The following is an 11,936-nucleotide window of genomic DNA, read 5'->3' on the forward strand; positions in this document are numbered from 1 at the left end:
CATTTAACCCCCATTGCAGAAGCTGTGGATACCTTTCAGAGAAAGAGACTGTAGAGCATTTTCTCTGTAAATGTCCGGGTTTGGCAGCTAGAAGACTAAGGTCACTAGGAGCTCCTTTCTTCGACTGCCTGGTGGAGGTCTCATAATGGTATCAAAACGGCGCTTTAGTGCTACTTGAGGAGTGCAAAGTGCACTTCAACCATTTCACCTACCTACCTACCAAGCTACCCCTAGCATTTTCAAAATATTATGCTAAATTTTTGAAATGCTAGAAGCCTATTCAGTTGCATTTATTTGCAGGACGTCCATTCGTGCTCGTCCACCTTATTTGAAATTGAGTTCATTTTCATGATTCTTACAAATTTCTAGGCTCCAGCGCCACCTAGTGGGCCCAATTAGATTTATGAACTATCATCGACATGCCTTCAATAACACATCAAAATTTTGTAGTAATCGGATGAAAAATATAGAAATGTGCACTATACAGACTAACAAATACTCATTTTTATATTAGATATATTTTTTTACAACAATTACACTATGCGACAAAATCAACTTTTTCTAGATATCGAAATCGAATTATGGGACTTCAATGTTTGAAACTGGTTCTCCTGTCGAAAATAATTTTTAAGTAAGGTATGTAAAGAACCTATAAATGCAAACACACTTTGAGCAAACTTGAATTATTTTTTTTGAGAAGAGTTATTTTATCTCTTTAATGATGAAATACTGTAATGGCTGCGGTTTCTAAGCCGGCGAAACCTCCAAAGCGGTGTTGCGTTTTGAAAAGGCTACAAGTTAACTCACAAGTGGGCTCCGTTATCCATAAATTTTTGGTTTACGCGATGTAGATCAACCTATTTCAAAGTTGTCTTCTTCTTTTTGCTTTGCACAATAAGCGCGCTTGTCATCACTTTCTCGAGAGAAGAAGAGGAAGGTCCTCTGTTTTCACCAGCTGGTACCGCATCGAATACCTTTAGAGCCGGAGCATTTGCATCCATTCGGACGACAAGACACAGCCAACGGAGTCACTCCACTATGTTTATGTCGTCGTAAAGCAACTACAGTTCATTGTTCCATCACCTAAGATAGTCACATTCGCTAATGTGCCAAGATCCAAAAATCTTCCGCAGAAACTTTCTCTTAAACACTCCAAGGGACGCCTCATCAGATGTTGTCATCTTCCAAGCGTCTGCGCCCAACGATAGAACGCGCATGATTGTGAGATGAGATGACATGAGACCTATAAAGTGTTAATTTTGTTCGTCGAGAGAGGATTTTACTACTCGATTGACTATTTCGTCCAAAGTAGCACTTGATGGCAAGAGAGATTCTGCGTTGGATTTCAAGGCTGACATTTGTATTGGCGTTAATGCTGGTTCCTAGATAAACGAAGTCTGGTATTGAACAACGTCATCTTGCATAGCCCTACTAGTTTTGCGGGAGTACAAAAATCAGAAAACGCGACATATAGGCGGCACCTTTTCGTGCTGTCGAAAGCAGCTTCAAAGGCGAAAAAATATGATGTGTGTCGATTCTCTTTTCATAGGCCTTTTTCAAGACTTGGCCTTTTGTGAATGTCTGATCTTTCCAAAGTCTGCTTGAAGGTAAAGATAAACTCACATACTGTACAGAGATTAGTTCTTCGCCTAGCGAACTCATCTGCCATGCAATTTTCAGGAATTTCTCTTTGCCCAAAGACGCAAATAACAATCGTGGTGCAACTCTTAGCCAACCTTCAATTGCTACTTTAAAGGAAGTATTATTGCACTGTAGAGATTTTATAGCATCTTGACTGCCACAATCGATAGTGATTGGTTGTGTCACCTCTAATCTAAAAGGCAGGCTCTATTATAGCTCTTAATTTATTTTACAAGATACTGCGGCGGACAGGTCGCCGTAAACTCTGGTTATGTTGTAGCACGTCTGAGTGAGTGCCACTGTCAACTTCATAATGTAGTTAAGAGCTCTTACTGCAGATAGTAAGCAACCTACCTAGCAGTCGTGCAAATCTTTATATGGACAGTAAGGTGCTGCCTAAAGTGCAGTAATGGCTCTAGGTATCAGAGAACTGATTCAGTGAATATTCTGGAATAAATGAACTAAAATGCACATGGAATGTTGGTTTTGCTTAGAATCGTAAATCTCAGTTTGATTTCCTGATCATAGAACCTTATAAGAAAATGAAAAGGCTGACAATTCAGTTAGTTGCCTGACTATCCTGGGTATTTCAAGAGATAAAGAGTAGAGGAGGAGATAGTGAATAGGATACTATCTGTGTGCCTAGCGCTTGACAGACTAGATATAGTCTGCTCAATGAAGGCCAACTACAAGATTTGCAGCCGAATAATAAAATTAAAAAATAATGTAAATAAAGTAATAAATATTTAATAAAATTAAGTCGCATAAAAAAAAAATAATAACAAGAATTTAATAATAAAGAAATATCAATAACTAATAAATAAATAAAGTAATAAGTGAACTCAATCAAAGGCCAGATAATTCTCTCAACATTCTCACTATTTTCGATCTTCAACTCTTCCTGGTATATTGGATTTTTGGCCAAATCGCTTCCTGGTTTGAAACACCGCACAAAAACCTCTGTTGAATTGAGGCCCTTTGAACTGAAGAAGAGACAGAATCCATTCAGGACTGCCTATTCAAATATCCAGGTTTAAGAAGAACGCCCTTTAAGGTTCTGGTGGACCGTTTCTATGATTATCTAGAGAGTTTAGGGACAGGCTTCTTGGGAAAAGCTGATTGGATTACCAATAGATCGGGATCACTTAAGCGGACACAAGAGTAGTCCTTGAAAAATTATCGCCTAGAAATCACAAAATTTATATGTTGGTATAGCGTGAGCATTTGATAAAATAGTGTCTCGCTTAATCTAACACAACTTCAAAAAAATGCTAAATGGGAGTGTACCTAAAACTGTACCATCTTAAAAGAGAATAAAGTTTGCCGCATGGCCTATGTTCGAGAAGTTTCGAAATTACCTTTAAACTAAAATATTTATTTAGCAAAAGTTTAATAATTTTGAGGAGCTTTAATTTACTGTCATTAGGGTGGTATTATTGGGAAATAAGAGCAGAGCTCTGGTAGGTAAGTACTAGAAATAAAAAAAGTTGTCTCCTGTAGACGAAAACCTCGATATATCAACCTTTGAAATCTGGACAGTAAATGCCGAAGACTTGAGTTAAAATGTAAAAAAGCGGTCCCTACATTCAGTAATTTTTTTAAGTTTAAAAAAGTTTTAAGTTTTTTTAAACTTAAAGTTTTTTTAGAAATTTTTTTGAAAAAAATTTGCAAATTTAGGGGTGTATGCTGAACTTTGTTCTTGTTTTTCGGTACGGTCTAACGTACCTGTATCTTTATTAGCATTTGTTGCTGTTAAAGTGTTTTGAGTACAAGAAATATGGAAGCGGCACTTTTCTCTATGAGAGCCTTGAAGTGTCGAGTGGGCGACAAAGCAGTTGTGACTATTTATTTCCAAGTGTTTTAAATGTTGGGCTACATACTTATACATATCTAAGTACATATGTCTGCATATTTGCATGTCATATATGAACTTGGTTGCAATAATGTCCGTTGGTTCCTGCAAGTGATCACGGGAGAGGAAAATAGGAAAACAAATTTTGTATAAAAATGTGATGCAAAAAAAAAAATGAAAACAGATGAATAAAAAAATAAATAGCTAAATAAAAGACTTGTAAGACGAAAAAATTACTAGGAGTGTTGAAAAAATGCTTGCAAATGGTGCAAGCTGTGATAAAGTCAGTGTAACGTGGATAGTAAAAAAAACTGCCTGCCGACTGCTTGTAAACTATGTGAAGGGGTTTGGAGAATTTTGTTGAAGAAGTAATTTCATGCATCGTTTAATTTTCATTCGGGTTTAATTTGTGCTGTTTTGCGCTTTTGCCGTCATTACTTTAGTTTTCTCCGGAACTTCACCTTACAACCCACCCCCAACGCCTCTATCTTTTATGGCGAGTACTTTGCAATTGCATGCAACACCATATTGTTGGCATACGTTTGCTTGTAAGGACTCCCAGCTTTCTGAGCTGATTTTTGAATTCAATTTTTTTTCGCCTCAGTAAACTATTTCGCTACTCTATTTGTTGGCTAGTTGCACACATACATATATACATTTTAATCACATTATTTTGTTTTCATTTTGGAATATTTTCTCATAGTCTTTGGGAAAATAAAAATAAAATTGTTTTTTCCTTGACTTCCTCAACAGAAATTGCCAAGAAGTTGAAATTGATGAAAATTTACAAAATAAAATTATATGAAGCGCATGGTAATGCACACTCTTTCTACACCAAATACAATCTTTTTCATGTATTCACATATCTGTTTGTGTGTTTGTGTGCTGTATGCAATGTTTGCCTTGTCCGCATTGTTGGAGGTGGCAAAGTGTTGCTCTTAGTAGCTTCTGCCTCGTATGGTGATGTTGACTGTGTTCTAAGAGACTAGATTGTTTGCTCAATTCCATTGTTGTTGTTGCTCTGTTTATTGTTGGTGTCAATGTCGGTGTTTATTTGTTTCAAATTGCCTCAACTTTAGTCGCACACTTTGGCGCCTGTTCCTTTAGTTGGCTGTCTGTCTGTTGATTGCCTTTTATTTTTGTTTTTTATTGTTGCTGTTTTGAAGAACATACCGTCTTGTTTTTACTTTGGTTTTAGATGTGTCTCTATTGTATTTACATACCACATCTGTATGTGTGTATGTAGGCATGTCTCCTTTGCCTTCTTCTTTAGTCAGCCTAAGCCTTTTTTGTCAAATTGTCTGGAATTTTATGAACTTAATTCTTTGTTTTGGCAATGGTAATTTTTCGAGTTGATAATGCCGACTTAAGTACCACTTTAAAATAGAATAAAATAACAGCAAAAAGTATTCATTTCAACCATAACATAAAACCTAATGAATGGAAAATAATTGGTGACTTTTGTATGCATTGGTTGAATGGTTGATGCTAAACCCTTTTTCGTACATAAATTTAAATGAATTTTATATAGAAAGAAAACTTTATATTGAAGTAAATTTTATGTTCGATCTTTGGAGCCGATGAATATCGCAGATATTACCGTAAAAAATATTTGAATTTGCTTTGCGTAACTGTAAACACTTTCTGCCACGAAAAATCTCCTCATAAAAAACATCTGTCATTCGGAGTCGGCTTAAAACTGTAGGTCTTCCATTTGTGGAAGAACATCAAGACGCACGCCACAAATCGGAGGAGTAGCTCGGCCAAACACCCAGAAAGGGTGTACGCTCCAATTATACGTATATATTTATATACATATATAACTGTAAATGTAAAATGTAATAAAAGTTTAGACTTTTGAAAATTTCAATTTTGATTAAACTTTTAAGCATGCCATTGAAGAAGTGACTTGGAATAAAATAAGAATATTTAATAATTTAATAAAAAATAATAAGAATTCAGCGACCTTCAGAATAATTAAATTCCTTCAAAAAATACCAGGCATTGGGTAATCCTTTAAGCACATTCATATTATTAGTACTGTAAAAACATTATTTGTCTAAACGACGACACTCACTTTTACACTTATTCAACATTGCACCTTTCCGAGCTTGAAAGAAGCCTTCGCAAGTATTGAAAGAGCAGCAAAATATTTGGGTTTAGAAATAAATGAAAAACTAAAGCGCTATTTTCAACTACATCGGACTCTGTCAGACCCAATGCGGGTTAAATACTACAAATCGGTGACTGTGGTTTCGAAGTAGTGAAGGTATTTAAATACCTCGGGGTAATTATTAATCATGACAACAAAATTTCTGCAGAAATCAGCCACAGAATCCTTATGGCCAACCGCTGCTATTTTTGACTTTGCCAGCACGTAAAGAGTCGCCTCTTAAACAGAAAAAGAAAGATTTTACTTTATCGCTTAATTATAATTTCTAACCTATTATACGATAGTGAAACATGAAAACTCAAAGATGCAGATAAACAGAAGCTACTGATTTTCGAGAGAAGAATTCTGCGAAATATTTTTGGCGCGATATGCGATAAAGGCGAGTGACGGAAACGCTACAATCATACATTCGAAAAACTATATGCCCACTCAGATGGGCAGGTCAGATATTGCGGGCCCACCTCAACAAATACTCTTCGTTAAATGCCACAGACAGAGAAGGAGGGACCGCCCGAGTTTAGATGGATAGACGGCGTAGAAGAAGACGCAGGCTTTTTGGGATTTCGAGCATGGAGGACAGAGGCACGAAATCGAGACATTTGGAGGTATATGCTTTAGCAGGCGAAAACCCGATCAGGGTTGTCCAGCCAACAATGATGAAGATGGACATTGCACCTAGACCCAAACACCACATAATAGAAATGCCGTTTCTTGTTCGGAATATTTATTTGATAATTTGATTGCTTGCTTATTTATAACTTAAAAATTAAGTTATTTATTTTTAATGTTTGTTTTTTTCTTCCATATCCTCGAAAAAAATTAAATTAAAAAGAAGCACAAATCAGTTTCAATTTCACAAATTCGTTCTGAAAGTGCATTTTACGCTTAAGACTAAAATAAAAATTCTATTTGTAAGTATTGAACTTTATTAAGTTTTTTGACATTTGACACATGAAGATTTAGTCATTTTTCGTTTAGGCGCCAGAGAAATCGCGGAAATTTTTCATTTTTTATTAGTTACCTTCGAGAGTTGGCAAACCACACAGGTGTGTAATTATCCCGATATTTATCAATAAACATTTTTTATAACTTCCTTATTATAGCTGTAAGCTGTATGCTTTATCATCGAATTGCAAGTAAGACATTAGTAATTTGAACCTAATTTGAGTCATTGTAAAAAGATTTAGCTTCAAAATTCCTCAGTTTCAATTTCCTCAGCGTTTGTTTATTTTATTTGCGCTGCATCAGTGGAATTAAAAAACGCGCCTTAGTTGATTTCGATGTTGGTTGAGCAACTTCTCCAATTATACCGTCCGTTAAAGTTTGAAAACTTGTAGTAGGTCCACAATATTTTTGGACAAGCAAGTAGAGTCAAGCGCACTCAGTCTAGGAGACTTAGCCATTTACTTCGACCACTTGTTATGGTTTTTTCCACGTAAAAAAATGTTGGAAGATGTGATTATATCAAATCTTTCACGCAAAATAGTCAACGGGATATCATTCTCGTTTCAAGAAAAGCCCTAAGAAGAATTTTCATCTTCACTTAGCTCTCCCAAGTCAGACTCAAGTTCGTCGATCACACCATCATCCTCATCCGAGGGAAACGATACTTACAAGCAACTCGCGCAGCTAAAAGTGCGAACACAACTAAAGATGTACGAAAAGTTAAAGAAAAATAATGAGCAGAATCAGTAATAAAATAACAAAAAGAATGTACGTCCAGAGTTAATAAAACACAAAATATTTACTAGATGTTCATACAAGTACTCCTTTCTTAGGCGAAGAAGCCATGAGAGAAATGATGAGATACTATTATTCTTTAATATTCATAATAATATTTTTTACACCGTGCGACAAAAGTCTTTTTTTTTTGTTTAGAAAACAATTCTTGAGCACATGAAACTAAATATTTTATAAAGTAATGCAGGATTTTTTTTCTCACAGTTTTTCATTTTCTCATAAAAAAATATTTTACAAAGTACTTTAAGGGGACAGATATCTGTAAACGGCCATATTTTCCCTGACTTTCAATAAAACTAATATATTTAAAATGAAAGAGTCAATATATTTTTTTCAAAATTGGGATACAGTTTATTTACACATTAGAATAATATAAACATATTTTTTTTTTATTTTCATCGTTTAAAATGGCGGATGTACACTCAATTCTTCCAGGAAGGTCGCAGCAGGGCTTCTCAATCGGCGGGCATTGTAGCATCGGCGTGAGTGACCTGAATACAAAAAACCAAACATTTTTTTGTTTACTAATGTCATAATTTCTATATGAATTAAACAAAAATGGAAAACAAAATCGGGGAATAAAATGCTTAAAAAAATGAATTTTGGGGCGAATTTTCCTACTATTTTTCTTCGAAAAATTTATTTTTTCGAAAAATGTTCGAAAACTTGTAAATTCACATAGAAATTAATATCATGAAAAAGATGTGTGCATAATTTCAGGGAAATCGATTAATAACTTTTCGAGTTATCGTGTATGCCAATTCGAAAAATATAGTTTTGAGAAAAACGCGTCTAAAGTTTGAATACATGAAAATTTTTCTCCCAGCGCTCGAACGCAAAGAATAGAGTCGTCACGGTTGACGATTTATAATATAAGAAATACTTAAATTTACGTTCTAAAAATTTTTCGACATGTTTTTAAAGGATTATATTAACATTTTATGAAACAAAAAGAATTTTTTTTTCGGAATTTTACAGGTCTCTGTCCCCTTAAATTTTAGAACAAGTAAATGTTCAAAAAATTGTTAAAATCTACTCACTTTATGATAGCAATTTGAATATAAAAATAAAAATGCACATATCCAGCTATTACAGTAATTTTTTTTAAACTCTTGTTAGTATAAATTTGGATCTTTCTAGTATCAATTGCCATGCTTTATTCCATAGGAGAAAAGTTGAACTATTTTATTTACGTTTTTATAAGACTGCAAGGATAATGGAATTCAGGTATGTATTATTACATATATAAACCTGTAACCCATACTTTTTTTTCAAAGAAATTTAGATGGAAATTTCACGGGTATTCGAGGACTAATTTTTCAAATGCTTTATTTGCCTGGGCGGAAAGCAAGCAATTTGTTTAATAGCCTCCTCTTTCGTTTGATATCCATATTACAACATACTAGATAATGAGTATAAGAACTTAGAGTTATTTTCTATTCAAACTCAATACTTTCAAACTTCAAAGCCTTTTACAAAATTTAGTTGGTAAAACAGTTTAAAACTGAATATGCAGCCTTACCACGTAAAACCTCTAGTTCCACGTGGATATGAAATTATTTCTGGATTACTTTTGCTGTCGTACAATGTTATTAGCATATATTTATTTAATTGCCTTCAAATTATTGCATCGCCTTTGTTTGGCATTCATGAAAGTTACGCCGTCCTGAGTAAATCTACCTCTGCACGTGTTTTCGATTTTTTACAGTTTTAAAAATGGACTTGAATTTGCACAACGAGATTGTATTAAATTTTGCGTTAAAAATGGATTCAATGGTGCAAGAACCTTAGAAATGTTGGGAAACTGTTTCGCTACCTTAAAGAGAACAACCGTTTAAGAAGGGGCATGACGCTTCAGAAGAGATCGTGAATCAATCGAACGTAGTGGCATGTCATTGCATCGTAGACTGATGAAAACATCAATAAAGTGAAGGAAAAATTTATCAGTCGGCGGAGGCAGAGGACTTGAGCATTGCTTATAGAACCATTCTGGTCTTTGGAGTTAATGATTTGTGCTTGCGCCGTGTTGCTAGAAAGTTGGTCCTAAAGGACTTGAATTTTATTCAAAAGAGAGACCTCGTTGATACCGCCAAAAAAATGATTTCCAATGCTGAATCCGACACAAAATTCATCAAACGCATTATTACTGGAGCCGAAATGTGGATTTCTGAGTACGACACACCATTCAGACATCAGGCGAGTAAGTGGAGAATACCGAATGTAAAGCAAAAAATCCACGTCGTTGTCAGTCAAAACAAAAACGAAGCTCAGGGTTTTTATAGATTACAACGGCATTGGGCTACTCGAATATTTGGCAAAAAGTCAGATAGTTAATTAGGTTTGGGAGTTATGCGATGTTTACTTGAAGAAATTCCCCAAAAAAGAAAGGATTTGCAAGAAAACAACTCATGGGTTTTGGACCATGATAACGCACCGTCGCACAGTGCCATCATTATTCGTAAATTTTTCACCAAGAACGAAAAGAAAACCACACGATATGGATCCCTTTTTTTCTACTTGAGCGACTCAAAAAATGACAACGGGCGACTTGTTTTATCAACTGAAGTGAAGTAATGGAAAAATCAAAGAGCAGCCTTATGGTTATATCGAAAATAGAGTCCCAGAAATATTTCGAGAGTTGGATCAAACGCAGACATAAGTGCACTACAGTTGATAGGGAGTACTTTTAAGTTGATAAAGGCACTTTTAAGGAATAAATTTATATTTTGAATTTTTTGAATATATTCTGGCAACTTTTTAATCAAGATGATATGTCTCATAAAAGGCGTTGGTAAGTTTTTTTGTTGACTTAAAAACAGCACTAAGTTATTGTTAAAATAGCTGAACACTATTTGCATTTTATTAATTTTATGGTTGCCCATCAGCGGAGGCTCTTAACTAATTCTGCTACCTACTAATGCCCCTACTAAGAATAAATGGCGTTTAATTCACTGTTGGAAATTATTATGAATGACTGCGCTGTATTCCTGTGTGCTAAAATATAAATAGCTGTAATTATTTGTGACATTACTGAGAATAGGACAGGCTGACCCATGTCAAAACGTGAAAAGAAGTAACAAAATAAGTCTTTAAGCTGAGTATCTAGATACGTGAAGTATTTTTAGAGAAATGGGTTTTTAGCGCCCACATTTGCATACCAGCCGTTACTTGTTGTCCAGCGGGTGTGTGCTTAGTCTAATATCTAGCTTTACATTTATATTTTTTTTTTTTTATATAGTAAAAGTCGCCCCTCGTCGAGCAATGTCGAATCATTTGCCACTCAAAAGCAACGTAAAATTGTAAGCCACTTCATTTTAAAGACAATAACATAAATTGGGGGTGAAAAAATGCACCGTAAATCTTTCAACGCTGGTTGAGTCAAAAAGTTATTATTTATTATTCATTATTTGCATACTTCAACGCAAAAAAGCTTTTCTTCATCCAAAGCTTACTGCCTGTCAACAAAGGCTTTGAGAAAATTTAACGAAGCTTTTCTGCGTAATACTCCTAATTATACTACGCAAATAATTTTAAGTACGTAAAGTCTTTGTGCTTTAAAAAATGGCGCATACATTTTTGGGGTACACAAATTTAAAGTTTTAAAAATTTGAAGAGATACAAAAACTTGCAAATATGCTAAAATACAACTATAAACAAGTATAAATAAGTAAGCACCTATTTGATATATGTAAGTATCATAGTTTATCAGAATAGAGGCTGATTAATACCGTTTGGGGAAAAAGAAATCCATTATCAAAGCCGAAAACTGCAAAATGTTCCGAATTTTCTCTTTGTTGACTTCCATTGTTAACACCTAACAGCTAAATACGTTTTTTAATGTGAAATGTCACCTTGGCAACGAGGATAAACTTGAAATTGTTTGATCGATACAGCCACCTACCGAGAAAATAAAGTATCCCCACCCTCTAAATGAGAACATGGCACCTCCAATTTTCGACATGTTTGCGCAACCTATTTCTTTATTTTTAATTTCTACTATTTAAAAAAAAAAATAAAACTCATCCTATAACAAAAACGATATTTATCCAAGCTTCAAACTTTGTAAAAGATTTATAATAGTACCACAAATTTTCAGTAAAAAAAATCAGAATTCAAAAAACAAAAATTGAGTTTAATAGTTTATTAAATTTAAGTACAGTAAAGTACAAGTTTAAAGTGACGATGTTTCGTCTTTCGTGTATTTGTCATATGGAAAAAACGCGCAACACAGGTGTATACCTATGAAATGAGACTTTTTTTCAATCTCAAACGTTTATTAACAAAAAATGGTTACAAATTTAATCCTCAGCGACACATTTTTCCTGTCTCTTAGGCAAAGTGCGCTAGTCGTTTCTTTCTCGTGCTAACCGGCGCCAGTTGCACACACCAAGTGAAGCCAGGTTCTTCTCCACCTGATCTTTCCAACGCAGAGGAGGCCTTCCTCTTCCTCTACTACCACCAGCTGGTACCGCATCAAATACTTTCTGAGCCGGAGCGTTTGTATCCATTCGGACGAAATGACTCAGCCAA

The sequence above is a fragment of the Anastrepha obliqua genome, chromosome 5 (assembly GCF_027943255.1).
Source record: "Anastrepha obliqua isolate idAnaObli1 chromosome 5, idAnaObli1_1.0, whole genome shotgun sequence".
NCBI classification, from domain to species: domain Eukaryota; kingdom Metazoa; phylum Arthropoda; class Insecta; order Diptera; family Tephritidae; genus Anastrepha; species Anastrepha obliqua.